Here is a 13,002-nt window from a genome sequence, read left to right on the forward strand (position 1 = left end):
TGACTTGGGCCAGCCCCATTTCCTCTCTGGGCCTGTGTTGCAGGGTTGATGGTTCCAGGGCTATGTGATAGAGAGCAAGCAAAAGTGGCAGGTCCATGGCTCTGCAGAATATCAGGTGTAGCCTGAGGAAGGGGGCATTTTCTCCTGGGAAGGGGATCTGTGGGGGCCTGGGGCAGAGGCAAAGCTGTCCCTCAGCTCAGGCCTTCCTACCCCATGAGGTGCTCAGCTAGAAGGGAACCCAGAAGACAGCTCGCCCTCTCCTCCCCTCCACACAGACACCGCCAAGCATTCACTCCATCTTTAATTGCACATCTTAGGACGGGTCACCTACCCCTCCCTAAGCAGCCCCTCCATTGCTGGGCTGCCGTGCTGATCATAAATTCCTTTTCTGTGTGCCTTCTGCCTGGCTTCCTTTCAGAAGGCAGCATGGTGGAATAGAAAGAGCTCTGCCACTGTATGATCCCCAAAATTACTTAGCTTCTCTGGGTCTCAGTTTCCCTATCTGTAAAATGGGGGTAATAGTACCCACCTTGCTGTCTGTAAGGATCAAATGCATATAGAGCATCCATCCCATGCCTGGCACAGAGTAGGTGCTCAGTCAGTGACGGTTCCCTTCTCCCACAGGGTTGCACACCCGAAGCCTCAGGAGCCAGGTACGTGGTGTCAGCTGAGCTCCCCACACTGGTTTAATTTCCCTGTTCCACACTCCGCATGGCAGACACCAGGTGGGCAATGCTGGCTGCAGTTTCCTGCCATTAACAGAAAGCACCGTACATCCCTGGAGTCCCAAGAGGCAGGGCCAGACTGGGTCCCCTGGCTCCCTGCCCCTCGTGGGGCAGTCCTGCGGGGCGAGGCTAGCCAGACAGAGCCGGTCCCAGAGGATGCTCCCCACTGCCGGTCAGTCCCTGCCCAGCCCAGGCCTCCTGCTCGCCCTCCAGGTCCCACCATGACCCTCCCCCAGGTGCCCGCCCTCTCTCGCCTGACTACTTCCATGGCCTCCTCACTGTTCTCTCCACTCCCACTCCTCTCTGCCCCACAGTCCTTCCTCCCACCCAGCCAGAAGGGTCTTTCTAAACCCCGATGTGACACTGTTGCTCCCCCATCTAACGTCCTGCCGTAGCTCCCACCCCCCTCTAACCTTTGGCCTGGCATTCAAGACCCTTCTCAGTTTGGGCCTTACTACCTTTTCCCACCTCACCTCGATACCACACTCTAGGAATCCTGCATTTGGTGGCGCCTTCTTACTTGCCACGCCCTTTCACACCCCTGAGTCTCTGCATGTGCTGTGCATCCTTCCTTTTATTCATTCTTTGTTTAACTAATACTTGAGGCTACTGCAAACGGGCACTGCTTAGGCACAGAAATATAAAAGCAAACAAAAACAACAAAGGCCCTCCCCTCAGAGAGCTTACATGCTAGTGCGAGAGCCAGAGAATTAACAAATCAGCAAACTTAACGTGCATCAGATAAGGACCATGCTCAAAGGTTAAAGCAGAGAAAGGGGACTGGAAATGTTAAGGCAAGGAGGATGCTGGCATCTTACACAGGGTGGTCAGGGATGATCTTGCTGGGCCCAGCCCAGGACCTTCCCACCTTGGGAGAAGCTTATATGCCTGGGAGTTAGGGGGCTGAATCTGAGCCATTCCAGCAGGGCTTCCTGGAGGAGGCATCCTGATGCTGACCTTGAAGCATGGGAGGTGAGTACACAGGGTGTGAGAATCCCAATAGGAGGGATTCCTGATGGAACCTGGGAGTTGATTCACTCCTAACCCATTGGATGCCAGGCAGGGGGCAGCCCTCACCCTAAAACTGGGCCTTGAACCTCGACTACTGGCCCAGGTACTTCACCCCCAGGAGCACCTCAACTCCCACCAGACCCTGTTCTCTGCATCAGGAACTGTGGGGCTGAGCCAGTCAGGGAGAGCACATCAGGCAGGAACACGGCCTGAGCAAATGCCTGGTGCCCAGACTCAGTGTGGCCTGTGGGGAGGGTAGGTGGACATGGCGGACAATGGGCTGGGCCTTCCAAGGGGCAACCGTGCCAGGTCCCCAGCTAAGGTGGCCAAGGAGCACAGTCTGTGGCCACGTTGCCACAGCCCACTCTGACTTTATTTATGAACTTAATTTGTCCCACACGTCACGCCAACAGCTCAGAATCAGGCCGCCGCAGGAGCCACTTACCTTGTTCTTCTGCTACAATTCTGCCTGTGCTTAGGTAAAGTGGGCCCTGTGGTGCTTCTCTGCTGCTGATTTGTGTCCGGAGCCTCTGGGGATGGGGTGGTTCCATTGCTATTTGTAGAAGGCCCCTGGGGCTTGGAAATCTGACCTAGTATAGTTTCTTATCCCTGGGCTCAGGGCAAACTCACTGTCCCCATTTTACAGGTATGGAAGGTAAGGCTCATGGTTACACAGTGATTCTGTGGCAGAGAACCCAGGCCTGCTGCGTCTCAGCTGGAGCACTTTCCATTGCCTCATCCGGTTCAGGATTTTGTCAACAAGTCTTCTCAGGTGAGAGGATGATGTTCCCATCTTTCCACCAGTAGGCAAGTGTGGGGGCAGTGCGGACCCCATGGACCCAGAGCCTGATGGGAAACTGGGCTCTTACTCAGAAATATGCGTAAATGGGAGTAAGAAGAAAGCAGAGGGTCCTTGCCCTCCCTGAGTCCCTGGCAGGCACGAACTCGCTCTCATTTCCTCGGGGAGTTACATTACTGTTTGAAATAAACATAAGTCTCACTTTTGGGGGCAACATAAAAATTCATATCTGTGGGAAAAACCTAGAAAGTAACTCTTTGAATGTGGTCATCTTTCAGAAATGTAGGGACTGAGATCCCCATCACTGAGGGCATGCAAGCAGAGGCTGGATTTCCCCTAGTGACAGCACCAGGCCTAGAGTCTGAATCTGAACCCCAGGCCACTGATTCATTCATTCATCTGCTCATTCAACCCTCATTTATTTAGCACGTGCTAGCGTCAGTCTCTGTGCCAGGCATGGGAGTGTAGTGCTGAGTAAAGAGAGCTGTGTCCCTGCCCTTATGGAGCTGACAGACTAGTGTAGAAAACAGTGTCGTGGTCTGAAGTGTTTGTCTGAAGAAAAATTAAGCAGGTTGAGCGGGGTTGGGGAACTGTAGCTAGGTGGTTAGCAAGGCCTCTCTGAGAGGGACATCTGAGCAGACACCCACTTAAAGGGAGGGAGGGTGCCTCCAAATACACAGGAAGAGTACAGAGAACAGCCAGTGCAGAGCCATGACTGCACTGTCCTACTTCCCTTCCCAGCCTAGGTGGAAGACCCCCAGGATGCCTCTGCCTTCCCCACCTAGACCCCACAGAATCTCCCTACACAGCTCCCAGCCCTGCCACCAGAGGGAACTGGTGAGTTTAGGTGGCATCCTTGCTGAAAACAACCATGGAGGTCCACGGAGATCCATCCCACATTAGGGACTGATTTCCCCAGTGTGTGGCGGTCATATCAGGAGGGGTGCACAGGGTGATTTTAGGAGATACATGGCCAAATGTCTTCTTTTCACAGTAATGTATTTATTTTCAAGTGTATTTAGAAAAAAATAACAAGCACATCAAACCTGGTATTATTGCCAAGGACACATGAAGAAAGGCTTTGTTTCAATTCAAAATAGAAGAATACACACAGGTAGAGAGAGAATGTTAGCGATTGTTGAATTTTGGATAAGGATATAGGGTGTTCATTTTCTAGTCTTTCACCTCTTCTATGTAACAGAGGAATTTCAGAGTACAAAGTTGGTTGGGGGAGAATAAAACTGAGGAGTGCTGGATGTCACTGTGCAATGGTGAGCAAGGGCAGGTCTGAAAGGGCAGCTCTATTACACAGAGCTCCACGTGTTTGAGAGTGCACGGCTGCAGAGCGAAGAATGGACAGGCGGGAGAGAACAGAGGTGAGTTCGGTGCTGCTGCCGTGGTCCGGGGAGGCTGCAGTGGGATGGGGAAAATGCCTGTTTTCTCTGCTCTCAGTAATAGAGCACAGCCATATGCAGACTTGGGAGCCTGACTACTCCCGTGTGGCTCTGGCCTGTGGCCTTGAACAAATTCCTTAACCTGCCTCAGTGTCTCCACCTAAAAATTGAGGTAATAATAGTACCTAGTACCTCATCAGGTTATTCTGAGGCTCTGACAAGTTAATAGATGTAAGGCATTGGAACAGTGCCCCACCAGAGGCGGGACTCCATAAATGCTGGCTGTGCTATAGCTGGTCCATTCCTCAGAGGACTCTTGGCAGGGCACTGACGTGGATCATGGTGGAAAACAGCCTGGTGCCTGGTGATGGCCCTGCACTGGGGAGCGCTTCATGACACACACGCACAGATCCCAGCCAATTCTGCATGCAAAATGCATTATATAAATCAATCAGATTTATTAATACTTCTATTGGGCTGTTAATTTTTTATTTTAATTTAAAAAATTTAATAACATTGTTTTGTTTTCATTGTTCATTTTTAAGATTAAAGGCTGAGGCACATCATGCTGGTTTCATTTGCAGGAATAATGAAAAGTTTCCTTTTAAAATAAAGTTTAAGAGAGTTGGTCGGTCTCTGCACTATCTTCACAATATTCCTATAAACCTAAAACCGTTCTAAAATTAAAAATTTATTCTAAAAACTCAGATTCAATTTTTTTTTAAGTTTTTACAGAAAAGAGAGTTGATAAAAGTGAAATATTAAAGATTGGCTTTGGAGATTTGCAGGGACCGATGGGTGGGAAACACTTCTTTGCTGGGAACCAGCTTGATCAGTCTGTTTTCCTCCCAACCCTGTGTCCACAGGGGAAGGCCTTGTGGGGCAGGGAGAGGGGAAAGGAGGAATTATGGGTGACAGAGCACAGGGCACTTTGGGGGCAGGAACAGCCTTGCGGGGGTGTCTGCCAGGGTCCTTCTCAGAGTCAGGATGGAAATGAGTCCAATGACAGGTTTAGGGGTGGTGAAACACCCTGAGCCTAGCAAGAGTGGGGAGCAGTCAGCGCCTGTAGCCTGTGAAGGCAGCCCTGCCCAGGGCCCTGAGGGCTGAGGCTCTGGGGGGTGCCACCTGACAGAGGATGCAGCCTGGCCCGGCAGGGAGGGGCCCGGGGAACAAATCCCCAGTCTCCCTCACCTCCACCCCCCACCCTCCGAGCTCCTGCTGCTGCTTCCCGGGGGCTGAAGGAACCGGAAGTCGGAGGCGAGGGGGCTCACGTGATGCAGTTGGTGGAACAGAGGGCAAGGCAGAGGGTGTGTCTGCAGGGCCAGTGGAGCACATCTGGTTTAATCCCGGGCAGGTGGAGGTGGGAGGGTGGCTGCAGACATTCAGCAGATTTGCGGAGAAAGCCGGGAATCCGAGTGTGACTGCGCGAGCTTCACACCTACTGTGTGATACAGGGCAGTGGCTTCCCCCGTCTGTCCATCACGGTAGCAAACACCCACTCCAGGAGTGCGGAGAAGCTGAAGTGAGGCCGTGCAGACTATGTGCAATTGGGCACACAGTGGGCTTGCTGGTCAAAGAGGAATATCATCTACCCTTTACAAGAGAGGACCGAGCCTCTCCCATCTCCTCCCCGCTCCACGGGCCACCCCGCTCCTCGCAGCCACTCTGGGACCCGTAATGTCCTCTGCACAGCTCGTGGTTGTCCCTGCCACCTCCAGGTCTCCTTGTTTTCTCAAATCCCCCCCCACTGTGTCTCCCCTCGTCCCCTCCTTCACGGTACAGACCAGGAGCCCAAGGCCCATAGAGAAGAGCAGCCCGTCCAAAGACACACAATAAGTTAGTGGCAGGTCAGTGGATTTACAGGGGCCTGGTTGGCCCTTTCATCAGCAGGAAGGCCCTTTCACCGGAACTGGGCTGATCTCCTGGTCTAGGGGCGCCTCCCCAGGAGGTGGGAGAATCATGGTCAAGGCTTCCGGCTGTCTATAATTTTCCAGCCTAATTAGACACCTGTAAATCCATTTGCTACTACTGATAGAGAGGAAGCCCCAGGGAATATCTGGAGGGGAAAAATCCAGTCATTCAAATTGAGGGAATAAATAAGCACAGTCCTGCAGAAGTATAGGTGCCAGTGGGTTCTGGTGATTTCAACACCCACCCATCTCCATCAGGCCACCCCTCCCCATTCTTTTACGAATACTTGATGGCCTCTTGGTCTTAAGTAAGAGATTTGCAAAAGCACCATCAAGCTCCCTTCCTCCCATGGCCTCCCTTGGCCCAGCAGGGAAAGTCCTGGTTCCAGTCCTTACCCATGCTGTGTGGCCTTGGGTGTGTGCCTGCCCTATCTGGGCCCCAGTCTTTCTCATCTGTAAAAAGGAATCATGGTCCCTCTCCTGTTGTCCTCATTTGCCAGTCCAGGAGATGAGAAAACACACAGACCCAGCCATTTTTATCTCTCTCCCATCTTCTGACAGCCCACTATGCTCTAGCCACACTGAACTTCCTGCCCTTCCCCAAATATTCCCCATGAGTTGGGGGTATATCAGTTAGATTTTGCTGTGTAAGAAACCACCTCCTAAATTCAGTAGCTGGTTTCAAACAACAACCATTTACAGGTCAGCCAGGTTTATTGCTACACCTGAGTCAGGACTTCCCTTATGTGACAGATTGATTATGAAATTGGCCCATTTCCCACACTTGTTCCCATATCCATGCCCCTAGCAATGTGCCTCCCTCATAAAGAGGGGGAGGCTATTTTCCTACCCCTGGTCTTAAGACTTGCTTTGATCAACAGAATGTGGCAGAAGTGACGATGTGCCAGTTCTGAGCTTTGGCTTTAACAGGACTTGCACGTGTCTACTTGCTCTCTTGGACCTCTGTCATTGCTGCCATGAGAACAACCTGGGCTGGCCCACTGGAGGATGAAAGACACCACACAGAGAGGCGCCAGCCATCCTCACCCAGGCCCACCTAGACCCAACAGCCCCAATCAACTAGGGTGACCAGCTGTTTCAGTTTGTCCAGGATTGAGGGGTCACCGGGGAGGCGGGTCCTTTAGTGCTATAACTGGGACAGTCCCAGGCAAACCAGGATGGTCGATCACCCTACAGCTGACTCAGTAGCAGACTCAGGTACAGGAATAAGCCTGCTTGAGATCAGAACTAGCCAGCTGACCTGTAAATGCTTATTGTTTTAAATCAACTGCTGAATTTGCGAGGTGATTTGTTAGACAGCCAAGTCTAACTGGTGCACCTTCTGCATTTCTGTGTGAAGAACTCAGAGTTGCCCTGCACAACTACAGGGGGAGCCCGAGACTACCTTGTGAATGGCAGCACTTGAAATTGTGCGGGATAGAATCCTGGATAAACTTCAAGGCCCCAGTTCAAATGTCACCTCCTCCGTGAAGCCTTCCCAGACTTCCCCAGATCTAGTTTACTAGGGAAAAGAAGTCTTTTGAGCTGAAAATGATAGGGATAGAGTAGGATAATTAAATAATTAGTTTAGAAATCCCACTAGGGGATTAAAGACAGAAAGGGGATATTAAGGTAGTTTGAGAGACTGTTGTAAGCTAATGATCACTCAAGAAAAGAATCCAGTAACCTAGCAACAATCTACACTACCTTGTAGGAAGACCAGGTGCATCCAAACACCAGGCACACTCAAGCCACAAACCCTGATAGTTAAAACACAAGACAATAGATATGGGGTCTGAATCTTGTTACATGAAGTCAGAGAGCTAACAGTCCTTGAAGAGTAGCATTTCTGCATGTAGCCAAAACAGGAATATAGGTGAAAGGTAAAAAAAAAAAGAAAAAAAGTAGGGGAAAGGGAACATTATACCTAAACCTGAGATAAATGACCATACTTTAGTACATGGTGCAACACTTTTGCTAAAATACATATTATTGAAATAGTGCCACGACAGTCCCGCTTAGACCATGCAGGGTCAAAAGAGGAGATAATGATGTGAGTGTTGACATCTGCCCAAGAACGAGGAAGAAGGTGGTCTTCTCCCCTCTCCATTTTTTCTTTGATTATAAAAATGTACCCCTCCTTGTTCTCGGGGCTGCACTCCTTTGCCAGCTCGCTTGTATCTCTCACTAGCATCCTTTGCTAATAAACCCACTCTTTGCCCATCTCTTCGCCTCACACTGAATTCTTTCTGCCATGAGATAAAAGAACCTGAGCTTCAGTAAGTCCTGACACCAGGTGAATGGTTTCAATTAAAAGACAGTGGGTTCATGTCCCCTCCTAAATCAGGGATTGTGGGTTCAAGTCCCAATCTGAGGTGCAGCTGGGTTCAAGTCCCATCTGAGAAGGAGTGCAGTTTCAAAAAGAACCTGTTTTGGAGTCAGACCTGGTTCAAAGGCTCTGCCACTTATACCTTGGGCAAATCACTTTTACCTCATCTGGAAAATTGGGATGACAAAAGATAAACATCATCCTCTGGGATTGTTATGAGGAGAAAGCGCACAGTGCCCAGCAAACAGTGTGTGCTAAGTCGGGGTGTATTCCATAAAAGAATGGAGCACAGGACTTCCCTGGTGGCGCAGTGGTTGAGAATCTGCCTGCCAATGCAGGGGACACAGGTTCGAGCCCTAGTCTGGGAAGATCTCACATGCCGCAGAGCAACTAGGCCCGTGAGCCACAACTACTGAGCCTGCACGTCTGGAGCGTGTGCTCCACAACAAGAGAGGCCGCGACAGTGAGAGGCCCGCGCACCGCGATGAAGAGTGTCACCCGCTCGCTGCAACTAGAGAAAGCCCTTGCACAGAAACGAAGACCCAACAGAGCAAAAAATTAATTAATTAATTATTTTTAAAAAAAGAATGGAGCACAAGTCTTTTTCCTCTACACTTCTGAATTCTTTCCTCTCTGTCCCCACCGCTGATGCTCCTTCCCCAGGTTCTAAGAATTTCTTTTCTCCTAAAATGCAATCAGCTCCTCACTGGCCTCCTGGAAGACCAGGCTTGCTCTGTATTATGCATTAGAGCCAAAGGGACATTTTCTTTCAATTTTTATTTTTTAATTACCACACAGAAAAATTTACTTTTATCTTTTTATGTACAGTTCTATGAATTTTAACACATGTATAGATTTGTGTAACCACCACCGTAATCAGGACACAGAGAGTTACATCACTTCAAGGGATTTTCTTTTCAAAATATACATTTTTTATTTTAAAATTTGGGAATAGATAATACACACACTTTGTAAAAAATACATTTAAAAGTATACAAGTTATTCATTGAGAACTCTCTCCCACCCCAATCACTCCCCAGATGCAATCTCTAGTTTCTAGTGCCTCCTTCTAGAGATATTTTATACATATACAAGCATAAATATGTAGAACTATCCTGCACACCCTGGCTTTATACCACTGGAACCGCATTTTGGTTTTTTGTACTTAATACATTCTGGAGATGGTTTCAGATCAGTAATAATTCTAGTCTATCCGTACCTGGTACTTACCACGTGCCACACCCTGGTCTAAATGCCGTAAGACCAGTTTTACTCATTTACTCTTCAGCATATTTTGAGGTAGGTGACATTACTATTACTGCTACTTATCCCATTTTAGAGATTAGAAAACTGAGGCACGGAGAGGTTAGGTTAGGTAACTGGCTCAAGGTCAGTCCCCCAGCCAGTAAGTGGGAAAGCTGGGGTTAGGACTCAGGCATTGTGGCTCTAGAGTCCATGTTCTGAGGGACCACATTAATCTACTTCAAGCAGTGTCATGGAATCCCATTACATCCAGACACGGTCATTTATTTAACCAGCCTCCTCTTGATGGTCATTATTTGCCACTGTGAACAAGGCTGCACTGGTTATCTCCATCATTCATCTTTCTGGACATGTGGAAGTGTGTCTGTTGAATTCATTCCTAGAAGTTGAATGTCTGGGTCACAGGGTATATGCAGTTTTATATTTGATAGATATCTCTAGATTGTCTTCTCAAGAATTGTAACCATTTTTACTCCCATCAACAATACATGAGAGAGCTTGCTGCCCTACACTGTCACCAACACAGCACATTATCAAAAATTTTGGTCTATGCCATCTATTAGGGGGAAGTGGTAACTTGATGTAGTTTTTGTTGGCATTTCTCTTACTGTAGCTGAGCATGGACATCTTTGCATATGTTTAGAAGCCATTTGTATACACTTTCTGTGAACCATCTGTCCATGTCCTGTGACCATTTTTCTTTCAGATTTTTGATCTTTAAAAAAATTGACATGTGGTCTCTCATGTTTATATGATAGTTTATTCATTCTCTTTAAATTTTATTTGTGGTTTTTTTTCAAATCAGACATGTTCAATTTTAGTGGTCATATTCATATTTTCTTCTGTGGCATCTAGTTTGAATCATGTTAAGAAAGTCTTTCCCTTTCTCGAACTCAGAACCACAAAAGAATCATCAACGTTTGCTTCAGTACTTTCATGGTTTCATTTATTTACCTTTAAATCTTTGATCCATCCAAAATTAATGTTGGTGTGAATAGTAATATGTGGTTCCAAACTACTTTTTTCCAGTTATCTCAGTATCATTTGTTAAATAATCCATTTTTACCCACTCACCTGAAACGACACCTGTATCAAATTAAAGTCTAATATGTGTTTGTGTCTAATTTTGGATTCTTTTTTTATCATCTACCCAGCTATTCTTTTTGTGTTTTTTGTGATATCACTTACATATAATAAAGTTCACAGATCTTATGTGTTCAGTTCACTATATTTTGGCAGTTGCATACAATGTATAACTACCCCTCAAGAGAAGACAGAACATTTCCATCCTCCCAGAGATTTCTTCATGCACCTTCCCAGCCAACTTCCACCCCTACCATCCCAGAAGCAGCAGAATACACGTTTTTTTCAAGTGCACATGGAACATTCTCCAGGATAGATCACATGCTGGGCCACAAAGCAAACCTTGGTACATTTTCTTAAAATTTAATTGACATTATCTAGTATTTTTTTAAAAATTTTTATTATTTATTTGGCTGCACCGGGTCTCAGTTGCAGCACGTGGGATCTTCATTGCTACGTGCAGGATTTTTAGTTGCAACATGCAAACTCTTAGCTGTGGCATGCATGTGGGATCTAGTTCCTTGACCAGGGATTGAACGCGGCACCCTGCATTGGGAGCACAGAGTCTTAATCACTGGACCACCAGTCTTAACCACTGGACCACCCAGGCCTTGGTAAATTTAAGAAAACTGAAATTAAATCAAGTCGGGAAGTGCTCATATTATTTTTCTCCATAGATAATAAAATTCAACATTCATTGCTGATTTTTAAATATATTTATTTATTTATTTGGTTGTGCCAGGTCTTAGTTGTGGGAGGCAGGCTCCTTAGTTGCAGCTTGCATGCTCCTTAGTTGTGGCATGAGAAATCCCAGTTGCAGCATGTGTGTGGGATCTAGCTCCCTGACCAGAGATCCAACCTGGGCCCCCTGCATTGGGAGCGTGGAGTCTTAACCATTGCGCCACCAGGGAAGTCCCTTATTGCTGATTTTTAAAAGCACTATTTCCTGAAAGAACTTGTGTAGAATCACTATTGTTTCTTCCTTAAGTGTTTGAGAAAACTTACCAGTGAAGCCCATCTGGGCCTGGAATTTTCTTTGTGGGAGGGATTTTTATTACAAATTCCATTTTAAAAATAGATATGGGGCTATTTAGGTTCTCTATAACTTCTTTTGTCAGTTTTGCTAGAGTTGCATTTTTAAGGATGTTGTCCACTGCATCTAAGTTGTCAAATTTTGCATAAAATTGTTTATAATGTTCCCCATGTACTTTTTTTTTTTTTTTTTTTGCGGTACGTGGTCCTCTCACTGTTGTGGCCTCTCCCATTGCAGAGCACAGGCTCCGGACGCACAGGCTCAGAGGCCACGGCTCACGGGCCCAGCCACTCCGCGGCATGTGGGATCTTCCCGGACGGGGGCACGAACCTGTGTCCCCTGCGTTGGCAGGCGGACTCTCAACTACTGTGCCACCAGGGAAGCCCCCCCATGTACATTTTTCATGTGAACTTAAGAATCTGTCAATTTTCCCATGACAAAGAGTGCTTTAAACTCAGTTCCTCTATTTCCTGAGCACTCGGACAACATAGCATAGCCTCTTGTAATTAAGTATAATTATGTGATAGGGTTCTAGCCAATGGAATGCAAGTAGAAGTGATGTGTATTACTTCTCAGACTGGCTCATGAAAACCTGCCATGCTGAATCATTCATATTCCTCTGCCAGCTTCAGGCAGATGAGCATAGTCACCTTGGAAACCATGTGTTGAAAATAGCAGAGCCAAAGATTAAAGAATTCTGATTGAGAAAGACACACACATAGATGCCCACCAATCAGGAACACCTATTTTGGGATTTATGTAAGTTAGAAATAAACATCCATCATGTTCTAGCCATTATATACTCAGGGTTTGTTTGTTAAAGCAATTAGCCTACTCTAATTAATATACACTCCTAAGAACCCTATTTTTATTTTTGTTGGAAACATTCTAAATGTATATAATAATATAGGGAAAACTGATTTCTTTTTACTATCTTCCTACACAGAACAAATTATCCCTTCCATTTATTCCTGTTTTGTTTTAGGTTTCCAGTAGCATTTAAATTTTTTTCATGTATATCTTGCATTTTTCTTATTAAATGTGTTGCTATACACTTTATCTTCTGTACTTTGTCTTCTTTGCTATTTTCATTGATGGGATTTTTCCTTTAAGTATCTTCTATAACTCACTGTACATGTATAGGAAAGTTATTAATTTTTATGTTTTAATTTTGTACCCAGTTATCTTACCAAGTTATATTATTTGTAATAATTATTCTATTTTATTGGGCTTTTCAAGTGTATAATCATATCATGTACCAATAACAATACTTTTGTCTCTTTCTTTCCAATATTTATGCTCCTCATTTCTTGTGAAATTTTAGTGGCTAATATCTCTAGAGTAATGTTAAGTCTGGGGAGAGGGGACGTCTTTGCCTCACTCATGAATTTATTGGGAAGGCTTCAAGTTGTTCACCATTACACATGCTGATGGATTTTGCCTTGATATACATGA

The sequence above is a fragment of the Phocoena phocoena genome, chromosome 1 (genome assembly GCF_963924675.1).
Source record: "Phocoena phocoena chromosome 1, mPhoPho1.1, whole genome shotgun sequence".
NCBI lineage: Eukaryota > Metazoa > Chordata > Mammalia > Artiodactyla > Phocoenidae > Phocoena > Phocoena phocoena.